This window comes from Cavia porcellus, unplaced genomic scaffold (assembly GCF_034190915.1).
Source record: "Cavia porcellus strain 051 isolate PalLab524CR breed Dunkin Hartley unplaced genomic scaffold, mCavPor4.1 scaffold_29, whole genome shotgun sequence".
NCBI lineage: Eukaryota > Metazoa > Chordata > Mammalia > Rodentia > Caviidae > Cavia > Cavia porcellus.
In genome coordinates this window covers 35,151,633-35,164,645 of record NW_026947512.1, presented here as the reverse complement: position 1 = coordinate 35,164,645, position 13,013 = coordinate 35,151,633, and positions in this window count along the sequence as shown.

The window sequence follows — 13,013 nt, the reverse complement described above, 5'->3', positions numbered from 1 at the left end:
ATATGGACAATATAATTATTTTCACCATCTTTTATAGACTATAACAAAACGAATTAACTTTGGTATAAAGATGCAGTTAAAAATAGATATGTTTATCTGTGTCATCATAATATTACTACATTTAATGATTTCACATGCATACTAGTTTTAACGTATAAAATCTGCAATAAAATATGAATTTTCAATGTTTTAACAAAGTTCTAAACTAAATAAAATAAAAATTACTGAATTTAAGCAATCAACCTCTCCAGCAGCACACTAACTCATTACACACTAGTGTATCATTTTATAGGCTAAGACATCTGGAAAAAGTTTAGAAATCAATGAATTCAGTCATATTCATTTTAAAGAAAATTAGAACTGTAACAGTGAAGTGATAAATGCAATCTTCAATGTAATCTCTTAGGAAATATTTCCAGAAGACTATTTTCTTCTTACTTTATTTCTTTACATGTTGATTCAGTATTTGTTTTTTAACCCTTCAAGGAACTTTTGATAGCTGTGATAATTAGTTTTCTGAGGGCCAAAAAATGTTGTCTGATGTATTCCTGGGTACATACTATCTTATATAGCGAAGAAATCTCAAAGTATTACTGGATTTGAAGAATCAAAACAAGTAGGGATGGATTTGTTGTCTGAATACAACTGTTCTGCAGCAAAATATGGAAAAATTGTCATGCTATGGATCCAGATAATTCTTTGAAGATTATGTTGGTTTCATTAAAATCTTTCTTTTTTATGCATAAGATGTGACAGAGTCTGCTAACTGAATCCCCAATGTCTGTTCCCCTTTCTTAAAGTACACTAACCCTTACATGACAGATGATTTGTTAGCAAAGATGACATTTGCAAATCTACCAGTTAGACCATCAAGCCCATTTAATTAACTTGTCTGCAGTACATGGATGTGGGAGGGTTTGTTACAAAAACCAAAGAGGTGACAACTTGTATTTCACTTCCACACTTCTTCTTACTGATTCCACTGTGGATACCATGAGTGAATGGATCATGACCATAAATGGAAAGGTTATGCTTCAAATGGCAACATAATGAAAATCAAACAAACCCATACCAGTTGAAATCATGGTCTCTGTATAAATTCATGCTTTATATTCCGATCTGCCTATAAATTCAGACATTTAAATAAGTTAGAATCACCTTTTAATATCATTTAAGCCACTATTTACTGGTTATTGATAAAGACTTCCAATCTTGAGCATCCATAATGCAAACAATACATAAAATACAAAGTGTGATGAAAATGTATGTCACTGCATGAAAAAATTATCATAATAAAAGACATTGCAATCAATCTTCCTCAAAATATTACCTCTAGCTTAAGATAAACACTAAAATGTGCTCAAAATTATATAGATAAGGTGTTCTATTTATATGATTTTAGAGATCATATTTTAAGCATGACAGTGTAGCATTTTGCTTAGCTGCTAAATAACTTTGAAAATCTTTAATTGAAATATTTGAGTTGAAGATGATAAAAATCTCAAGTCACCAGATAATGGCAGAGTTTGCACTTTATTTTGCTATGAGGCAACAGCGAGCATTTGTTGGTCTTTTCTTCCACTTCTGAACACAAACAAGTTAAATTTTTAGAAAAGACCATGACAAATAACTGAATGTGGCCTGGATCAATAAAGCAGCTGCTGTAAAACAGCCTTGGGCTCTGGAATTTCTGCTAAACTATCAACATCTAATGTCAGAGTGTTCTTTGAAGGATGAAAGTCAAGCTGATATCTAGAAAGTAATTTTCTCTTTGTATGTCAGTGATTGAGTTTGGGTCAGTTTTCCAAATTGTTTAATAAGACAACACGAAATGTGATTATTCATACCTTCTGTAAACTAATTGGTAGAATTCTGTAGGTGTAATAAAGAAGAAAATCACGCTAGTCAGATAAGTGCATATTTATATACTGTAAGAACCTTGAAAATAAGAGACTATTTTTAGGATTGTTTGTAACAAAAGAGACTTTTTTTTAGGATTGTTTGAAATAAATTATTTAATCATTTTACTACATATATAAATACATATTTATGCGCATATATGCATATATGTGTATACATTATATATTTAAAAATATTATTTTTAGAAATACATTAAAATGTAAAGAGAACATTATGGACATTAAAATATGTAGAATATGTTAGGACCTTTTCTTTTAAGATGGTGTTATAGGAGATAGAAAAGATTGAAAGCATATAAAATATGTTTTCTTCCTTCCTAGAGAGCACTGTATAATAATAGGAATGAGCTCAACTGTAGATACTGCTGGGTCCCTTTGATAGTGAGAAATCATTTGACTTCTATATTTCCAGTCTCTAAAGGATTCTGGCTAGGTGTTTATTAATATCTTTCTAAATTCTAAAGTACCTGAGATATAGTCTAGTTATGTTTCTATTGTATTCCACTGAAAATAGTAAATAAACTGGCTTATAAGTCTTTTTAATATCAATAAATCATAGAAATTATTTTTCTTTTGCAAAGAAAGCAGGACTCCTCACCCCCAACAAAATCACATGTGTTGTTGCCACCGTAACTGCTAATGTTCATGGATCTTGAAAGTTAATGTTACTACCTTTCAGAGCATACAGTTCCCTCCCTCACAAGTAAATTTTATTCCTATAATATCACTTTCTATTCCTTTTTTATTTGTGATATTACTGTAAGTCTGAGAACTTGTATTGATAAAGATACTAGCTGAATCTTGGTTGTTAGGTTAAATGGTTAAATAATGTACTTCTACATTATATACTGTACTTACAAAGTGTACTTAGGTTACTGATATCTAAAGGGATGATAATGAAAATCATCAGAAAATGTATTTAGAAGATGAAGAGAATTCTGAATTAAGAACTATACATTAGAAGGCACTCATGGTATTTGTTTTTGTACCACTTATAATGAGTGGTTTTAGACTAATACTAAGTGTATCAGCAAGGGCACTGAACAGATATAAAGGGAAATTCCATAAATCGTGCTCATATTTGTGTTCGTATTGTAGTTTCTAAGAATCATCTTATCAAGATGAATCACAATTTTTTTGAATGGCTGATTTTAAGCTTGGAACAGGAAAGTTGATGAGCCTTGATGAGTTTATGCCTGAAAGCCAGAAAATGATAACTTCTGTTAAAAAGAGAGGGAACAGCTTGAAAAGACTAACACTTTATACAGAAGTGATGATTTGGCATCTAGAAAAGTAATAAATGAAAATGTCTAAGCATAGTGAACATATAAGTATCTAAAATATGTGGTGATTCTCACATAATTCAAATGATAAAAAATAGAAATCTTAGGAGCAATTAGAGCACTACATGCATGCTTACTGAATCTTACTGTATCCAGATGGTTCTGAAACATTATCTTTTATAAGTTAGTTCTAGCCAAATTATTGAATAAATAAAAATATTAGAAAATTTAAGAATAATCATCAATAGAGCAAACTAGTAAATATAAGATTATTGAGAAACCTCAAACAGAAAGATTAAGTATCAGAACACAAAACCACTAGGCAACAACTAAAAAATTAGCAGCAGATCTTTCTTCCTCCTGATGTGATATAATGTAATACTTCAAAGTACTAATCATAAAGTATTGGTCCTCTAACATGGAAGTGGAATCCTGAGTTAATTTATAGCTACAGGAATTGAGGATGATGATGTACAATGATATTAAATGACTCTATGTAGAAACAAGTGATCAAATTACACAATAAAACTTTCTACAACAAAAGCAACTCAACACAGAGGAACTAAAATAAATTAAGGATGGCGGGACAGCAGTTGCTTTTTCTAGAATGATCAGATGGCTTAAGATATCCATCACATATAATGTGTAGACTCTACCTTAGATCTTTATTTGAGCCAATGAAAAACTGTAAAATCATACTTTTGAAATAACCATGGAAATTTGATTATGGTCTGACATAGGATATTAGAGAATAGTTTTAATTTAGTTATTATAGTATAAGATAGTCCAATTTTTAAAAATCCACACTTTTAGAGATATATCACAAGCTGTATAATGATGAGAGTATATGATTTGCTCTAAAATACTCAGCAAAAATGATTGATATATTGATAAATAAGTATAAGTCTGAAAATTTTTGATAATTACTGAGTATAGGTGATGTTTGTATTGGAACCCAGCTAACTAATTAACTACTTAAGTTTTTCTATGACTATTCTATTACCTGGTTTCAGTAAAATATAGGGTTGAGTAAGTACTCACATGAAAGTAAAAGGTATGATAGCTTGAAATAGTAACCTCTTGCTTCAACCCACACATTTAATACTTCTATTTCTTAAGAAAGTGAAATTGAGTTCAAAATCTAAGATTCTGGGTCAAAAGTATTTGGCACATTAAACCCCATGCAACTAGAGAACTGAAGATTATGACTATCACTAAATTTCATGCCTGTCCAATAATATTAGAGCATAAAACTCCAAACTGTAGCATAATTTCCCCTGTTATAAGATTTTTTCTAAGTTTTAGTAACTCTGAGTATTAGTGTTTATTACTAAATACAAGATAATTTCTTCCCAAACCTCTCACAGTTCCCCACTGTGGTTTTAAATGTAAATTAAACAAGATTAAAGTGAGCTAAAATTTTTGGAATTATAGCGGAAATTGACAGAAGAAAACAATGAGACTTTGGAACTAATAAAGTTGTTGCTGCAGAATACGGATTGTCCTTGAACTCAAGTTTGTATCTTGGTATTCTGAGTCTGTGTACATGAAAATCAGCATGCGGACTTTGCAATATTTATTTCACATGACAGCGTTCACTTCAAACTTGGAAGATAGGCTTTATTTTAATGCAGCACCTAACTGACAAGTTCATAGTTGTTTCATTGAACCTCTTTTAAAATTCATCTATACACTACTATTCACTGCTGATACTACTCCTAAGTGATATCGATTTTAGTTCTCTAGAATTTGTATTGAAGGGTTTGTTTTGTTACTGCTCAGAATATTGGGCTATTATTCTGTGTGGCTGCTAGTAGCTGCACCCCACTGCATAAGACACTTTCCTTAAGTATAGTTTTACTGGAAAAGTAACAGGTCTGTTTTAATGGTGAGCACATTATTTACTGTGAACAAATAAAATTCTTTCTTAGAAGTGACTGAGTTATAAACAATGTCCATCAATCAACTCTACAGCTTCCTGGATTAAACTGAGTTGACATAAACAATGATTCTGATTCAAGAATAAATTTGGTTAAACGTCACTTTATTCTTGAATTGACAGTGCCTGTATCTGATGAGACAAATGTTTGATGGGCTTGCTAATTTGACTCTGAAGATTAATTGAATACTTTGTAAAATTTGAATAAATATGTAAAAATAAAATAAAAAGTTAACTCTGAAAGCAAAGACTACACCATTTTAGCAGGAATAAATCTATCATCAGTAGCAATCATTGAGATTAATATTAATTATAATCAATAGACAAAAGATAGGTTATTTCTGCCTAGTTCTTTTACTCTGATTTTTATTAAATAAGAACATGTATCTGGAAAGTAAAAACTATTACCTTTTCATCATGATAGCTAAATTAACTCTTCTGGGGCAACAGGGTATCATTCAGTAGATGGTATCATTTTGCACATGAAATGATGCTCTTATATTCTTTAAATGTTCATCCATTTCCATGTATTAAATATGTATATTTAGATCTCTTTAATAAAGGAAATAAGAGCATTTCTGTTAATTACAGTTGTATTTGTCTGACCCCCGTATTGTGACAGTGATACTGGGAATGATTTTACCACGGATCCTGGGCCAAGGTATAATTTATATGGAAGTTCATTTAATAAAAGGTTCAGAGTTTTGTTATATTTTAAATTGATCATAATGCTCTTTTACTTTGCTCAAATATGTAAGTACTTTTTAAAAGTAATAACTGCTGACTTATTTAAAATCATTTCCTTGGTCCATAATTTTGCCTAGGATCAAGCCAAAAGTTCTAGCATTTCTTACTAGGAACTATGTGACTTTCTCTTTATTTGATGACAAATACATGAGAAATGCTATGATTAAACATCTCTTTATAACATAACAGGATTTCTTCTTTCAATGAAGCTGAAAAAAATGCTGTCTAGATGCTAAGGAGAAGGGATGTCTTGTCCCATCACTAGTGCCTTTACTGGAATAATTTATTGTCCTGTACATGTAACTTCTTAAAGTTTTCCCATGAGGGGAAGTTGAAACATTCCTAAAAGTACCTTTTCCTATTAAAAAAAAAAAAGAAACCCACAATTGTCATGCAGTTGACCTCCTCATAACTTCTACCTCTTTGTCTTGGATCTGTCATCATAAACTACACAGAATCCTCTCCCATATTTTGAACAAAAGTCAGTTACAGGTCACACTCCTTTACGAGCTCTCCCAAATCCTTTCTTGTCAGAAAAGATGCCTCCAAATTTGGGAGGTTATCGTTACATATTGTGTCTTCCAAATATCATCTTTGTTCTCTTTTAAAGGGGCTATAATTTCTCATTGTCCTAATTACAATGATAATAACATTAATATTTTCTTCTGGATAATAATTTATATGAATAGTCTTTATATATCTTTAATCAAATGCTTTATATCATGATCATATAATCTAAGCTTTAAGAAAACTAAAAGATCTAAGTCACTTCAGGATGAGATTCTTTTATTTTCTTATTTTCTCAACTTTTATTCAAGTCACTATTATCTTTATCAAGACCATCTATCAGTTGTGCAGAAAAATATTTTTCTAAACAAAAAAACATGCTTTATTCTGTCTTAGAAAATAGTGACTGTCAGAGAAAATCTGGCTAGCAATATAGGTTTTAAACAAGCATCAGGAAACAATAGGTGATGTTAACATTAGATGAGAAAATAAGTCTGCCTAAGAAAAATGTGGATCCTACCTTTTTGTAGTCAGCCTAGTAAAATGTTTCAGAGAGACTGGAGATCTTTTTTTTTTTTTTTTTTTTTTTTTTCAGAACAGCATGGCTTCCATTTCAGCCAGGAGCCCTTCAATCTCTCTTTGGATCCAGCAAACTCAAATCACTTCTTACAGAAGGACTATAGAGGACAAAATGTTCTGACACCATTTTATAGCCATTCTTGTGCTTTTTAATAGTTTGTTAAGTGCATTTTAAAATTAAAAGGAAATTTCAGGACTCCAATTGAGTTTTAGCAATGAATCTACAGTCCATTATATTTTAAGCCCTCAGACTTTTGCTTTCTTTCCTCTTTTAACTCTGAGAATATGGGTTACAATAAATTATAAGTATTAAATTTCTGGCAAAATGCAGTTTAGGACACTGCATGTTTTAGCAAAAAAGTACAAAAAAAATCAATCTTTTCTGCTGTCATAAAGCTTATTGAAAACTGCTATTGTGCTATTAAAATTAATGTAATCACTTTTCTCTTTCTTGCTAAGTCACATTGCCCTTTAGCCCAAGCCTTTCAGGTCATCTCTTGAAGACAATGAACCCTTTCTGTTTCTTCCACTTGAATTAAAACTTGAAACTAATGCTGTGAAATGCTGCCTTTCTAATTCCTGTTTTACACGAAAAAGATTTAATTTTCACATAAGACTGCTAAATTTCCATTTGGATATTTTCCATGCTCTTTGCATCATTTAAGGCCTACTGTTATAGAAGTGATGACGGAAATGAATTTTCTTTTTGAAATATGCTTTAAAAAGCCATCAAACCTGAAATAATTTACATCAACTTTTAGATTTAAGGTGAAACTTCTAAGGTTTTATATGACTTTAGCATAAGGATTGGATGTAATTTGCAATATATTTACGTATAAGGAATCTTAAATTCTATGCAATTTAGATCTTAAATGTAATTATAATACATTCAATATTAATTCAAACATTTGCTTAGGAAAATATAGTCTCATTTATGATGTCTCTAAAATTAAATTTGTCCTCAATTTTACTCTACCACTGTTAAACCATCTTGTGATTTAACCTCACTGCCCTAATTAACATAGAGAGGAAAGTTAGGAACTACTGGACTCTCCAGGCAGGTTGAGTTTAGTGGCGGCTACAAAGATCAGGCTTTGAAGCGTGGGAAGACTTGACATCCAGCCTCTGGGTCTTTTAATTGTCTTCAAAGGGGCAAATGGGCTTTTTTCAATACTCCTTTCTCTTCAATCAGACATGGTTCATTAACTATTGTGAAATCCTTAAGTTCTCAAGGAAGTAAATTTGTCCCAGGTTCCTGTTCAACATTTCAGCATCTATTGACAAACTAGTTAATCTGTGACCTTTAAATAGTTAGGATTTGATGCAATTCATTTAATGGACATGCATGGCAGGATTAAAGTGCAGTCATTCTTACATGAAATTTAAAAATGTACCAAACTGACCAGTTAATTTATATTAAATTTTATTGAGATGTTTTATTCTCACTAGGTTTGTACCTGTTTTTCATTACTTCATTTGTGGAATTTAGTCCTTTATTTTTTGCAAAAATAACAGCTTTTACTCTAGTCTAAAGAGGACATTCTTTGTACTTGTCCAAGGGAACAAGAGAGGAATTCAAGAAATAGTCTGTTGTTCGCTTCAGATGTAATACTTGTTATAGGCAACTGAGTTAGACAGAAATAATATAGGCAGTCAGACAGAGCTAGGTCCTCAAAGGATCCAGCATAGAAGACCAGATACCTTGTAACTGGGTGTGTGGTGGGGGAGACAGACACCTCCTGCTGTGGATCAGGCCTCAAGACAAAAGATCAAGCAAATACTATCCCTTCCTAAGGATTGATATTCTATGTAGGTCTCTGTTATCCTGAAGAAGCCAGGAGTTACCATCCCAATTCTCTATAGGAAGATGTATGCATGCCTTCTTGCTATGTGACTCCCAATTGTCAATTTTTCCTTAGTAATTAATCTTATTGGTTGATTACAATTCTGTCCCGCCTTCTGCGCACTTTGGACCTGCCTCATTTTGTGATTTTTACACAGTAAAAGTTCCTAGAAAAGAGAGAGCCTTTGGCAGTTTACTCAGGACCCATTCTGTCTCTTTCTAAGACAGAAGCTTTCTTTCTCTCCAATATGTTTTGCTCTTAACCTATATTGCTCCTAAAATTCATTCCTTGATTTTAGAGAATACAAACTCATACCAGGTAAGTAAAAAGGTGGGGGTTTCATTCCCCTATGCCAGGACAGATTAATAGGAATCCTTCTTCTAATTCTTATAGCCTTTCATCTCCTCTCTTGCATACCTGTTTCTTTTTTCTGTCTCCTTGGTGGTATGACCACACCCGACTCATTATTTTGTGGAGGAAAGAGGAGGGAGAGCTACTGGGTAGAGAACTTGGGAGGCTGGTGTTGTGGGCTCCCTGATTCTCCACTGTGATCACCCCCAAGACACTCCCAGAGGGAAGTGGATTGCACAGCAGCACCAGAACACATTCACACCTTCCACACTGCCATAAAGCATCCCTCTTGCCTTGTCTAATTCATACAAAATATATACACAGCCTAAATAAATGTCTGCCTTCTTATGGTCTCATTTTGATGTGATATTTTAAAATAGTAGCATAAATTGATAAAGAAACAAAAAAAGCCATTAAGAGATTTAAATTCCAATTAACTGTCAGTGATTGCTTTGTAGCACTGGGTCAACTGCATTGAGAATTTCAGAGATTAGTGTTTTTTGAGTGACAAAGGACAGGGTCCTGCAGGTCTGAGAAACTCCTCAGTAGCCCTGGAGAGCATCAGTTAATCTTCAGGTATTTCTGGATATTTAATTCAGAAGTGAACTTCTTTCCCCAGAGTCAGAAAAGTAAGGATTTTCTATTCCTTCTCATGCTTATATTGAACTATACTTTCCATTTTCCTTGGGCTTTTATTTTCCCTTGTCTTCCTAATCATTTGACAGATGACAACCTTCAGAACAAAACACTTAAAATTATTTAATCCAAGTTTTGAAAAGCAGACCAGTGGTTGGGAGAAGAAAGTTTTTACATGCCAATCATGGAAAACAATTATATTGTACACAATAATATTATATATACTACGTCATACTGTATTATAAATATATAAAATAAAAAATAGAAATCTTAACATTAGCTAAGAAAGGAAATAAATTGTGAGGAAGGGGACAGAGTGAAAGAGAGGAAATAAAGATATGTAGCAGTTACCAACTATTAGTGCTAGTAGCTGTTTGCCTTAGTCACAGGGGTTGCTTCCCTGGGCAGTATTTTCATTTGTAATGATCCTGCATATGAGAAAAAATAAACAATTTAGGCCTAGGAGAAATAGCATATTTCATTGTAAGAGGGCATTGTATATATGAATCAATGTTACATTATTATGCAAAAGTACAATAATGAGGCAGGTTATTTATTTTAAAAAAGATCATCACATAGCTCACGCTTTTGGATGCTGGACACTTGAATGACATGACGTAGACTTTTGAGTACCTTTCCTACGTTGTGCTACCCATTTTATTTTATCAGTAAGAATACATGTGGAGAGAACAATCGTATCACCAAGCAGAAAGCCAGAGAACACCGGGTGAGGCCAGACTCAGGCTTTGAAATTAAAGCTTTCTTTGGAACTACCAAAGGGTCTTATGGGGGGGGGTAATTTCATGAACTGACCCAAAACCCTTCCATTGGGCTCTGTATTTTAAAAATTTCAACACCTTTCACATTATCACACTGGGAACAAACATCTGAACATATGAACCTTTGGGAATAACACAATTTTTTTCAAATCATAGCTATGAAAATAAGCTATTATGAAAAATTGCAAAAACAATGAAAACATCCACAATAAGATCATCAGGAAACAAATAACAGAATCAGATTCTTGGATACTTCAAAAAGTGAAATGAAATAAGTGCTATGTAAAAAGTGCTAAACATCTCTCGATGTAAAGTATTGGCAGGCTATGAATCAAACAAAACTTGTAATCTACGAGCTGCTATAATACAACAGGAAAATAAATTTGGATGTGGACATAATTTACACAGGGCTTTCACAGCACTGGCACTATTGAGAATTTGCACTGGGTAAAATTCTGTTGCAGGGTCTTTCCTATTTTCCAAGACATGGATAGGAAGAAAAAGAATACAACTGAAGTTATATAATCACTGAAAAATATTGATAGCGTTTGACTTCTTTGGTATGGAATACATGGGTATCCATTTTAATATCTCTTTTGACTCATAATTTGAACATTAAAGCATAATCATTTCTGTGTACAGCATATTGTTAGATAGTTTATAAACATCACTATTTTGTCTGTAAAGGAGTCATTTCTCCTTCTGAGAAATGTACTCATTTCTTTATTGTTTATTCTTACCACCACTTTCTGCCTGCCTTTCTAACGGAAACCAGCAATTTTGCTCGCATAGACACAAGGATTGTGGAGATTCACCACCAATTATGATAACTGTGTCAGTTTACTAGAAATACTGTAATACAATACCACAGACTGAGTGATTTAAACAACAGAACTGTACTTTCTCATAGTTTTGAAGCCTGGAAGTTCTGAGATCAGGATATCAACAGTTAATGTTTTGTCTCTTGGCTTGCAAATGTCCACAATTCCTTTCTCTGAACACACTTAAGCCAACTGTCTGTTTCTGTCCCTGGAATTTTCTCTCATAAGGCTAATATTCATATCAATTGAAGACCCATCCTAAGAGACTCACTGTAAATTAAGCATGTATTTAAAGGCCCAACGTCCAAATGCAATCACATTCTAAGTAAACAGGGATTAGTACTCCAACATGCAAGTTTTGAGGTAACATGAGCCACTCATAACAGTATCAAAGACCTCTACCCCAATAAAAGTTGACCCTCTAGATTTTTGTCTTCACACTGGGATTATGAGCATTAACTTCAGTGCCCCTGTTTGGGAGAATATAACTTTGTAAAATCCTTAACATTGCTCTCCTTCTCCTAGGGAATACTTCTCCACTTGTTGATGGGAACAAATATGGCCTACAGAGAATTAGCTAAAAAGGAGAAGATAAACAATTTTCCATCTAAATCTGTTTCAATCATCTTTGGGGTTTTTACTATAGTAACCCCTTTTTACCCACAGTGTATATGTTTGAAAACTCCTAGTAGATGCTGGACACTCAGGATGAATTCAACATACCTTCTAAACACACTTTTTAAAGCCATGCAAACCTGTAATTCATGAAATAGGAATAATCATATAATAATCACAAAAATAATAACACATGTTAATAAAAGTTATATCAATATGATCTTTGTCTCTCAAAATAGCTTAGCGGAGAAAAAGGGAAGACTCATGTCTTCTGCAAGACAGAGCCTGGACAGAGAAAGATTTCAGAGGCTTCAGAAAATGATGCACAATGCAAAGCTAATGAACTATTTACCTCTGGAAGTTTCCATTTGATATTTTTGAACTGCAATTTATTGTAAGCACATGAAACTGTAGAAAATGATGCAATAGATAAGGAAGGACTTCTGTACTTGACTTTGTGGGCTGATTCATTTTTTATTGTTTAAGTTGTTCAAGATGTGATTTTTCACCTGCAATCATGTAATGCTAGCTAAGGGTAATCATTAATAACATGAATCATTTTTTTGTAAGTAGACATAGCCCAAATAATGAATTAAGTTTAATAACCCTTGCTTGAAAAATATGACCTAACTTTGCGACTAAAAATTCTTCCCTTAAACATTTATTTAAGTCTAAGGTAACAGTTGCATTTGAGTCAATTCACTTTTTAAATAAAATGTAAGTAATAGTGAATTACTCTGTAGGAGATAATACAGTCTTAGAACCCTGCACATATTCTTCTGATGGTTTTCCTGTCTAAGACATATAACTGCTCTAATCTTATATACATTGTGTGTATGGGTAACTAAAGCATTAAATCTTGTGCTTTGAATTCTGTGACTGTATCTGATGGGATCCATAGGATGTTCAATAAGCATAGGAACAGTAGTAACTTGATAGAGTCCCACTTGCTTAAAAGAGCTACATTAAAACTGATATTACCTTTCTGTCTCA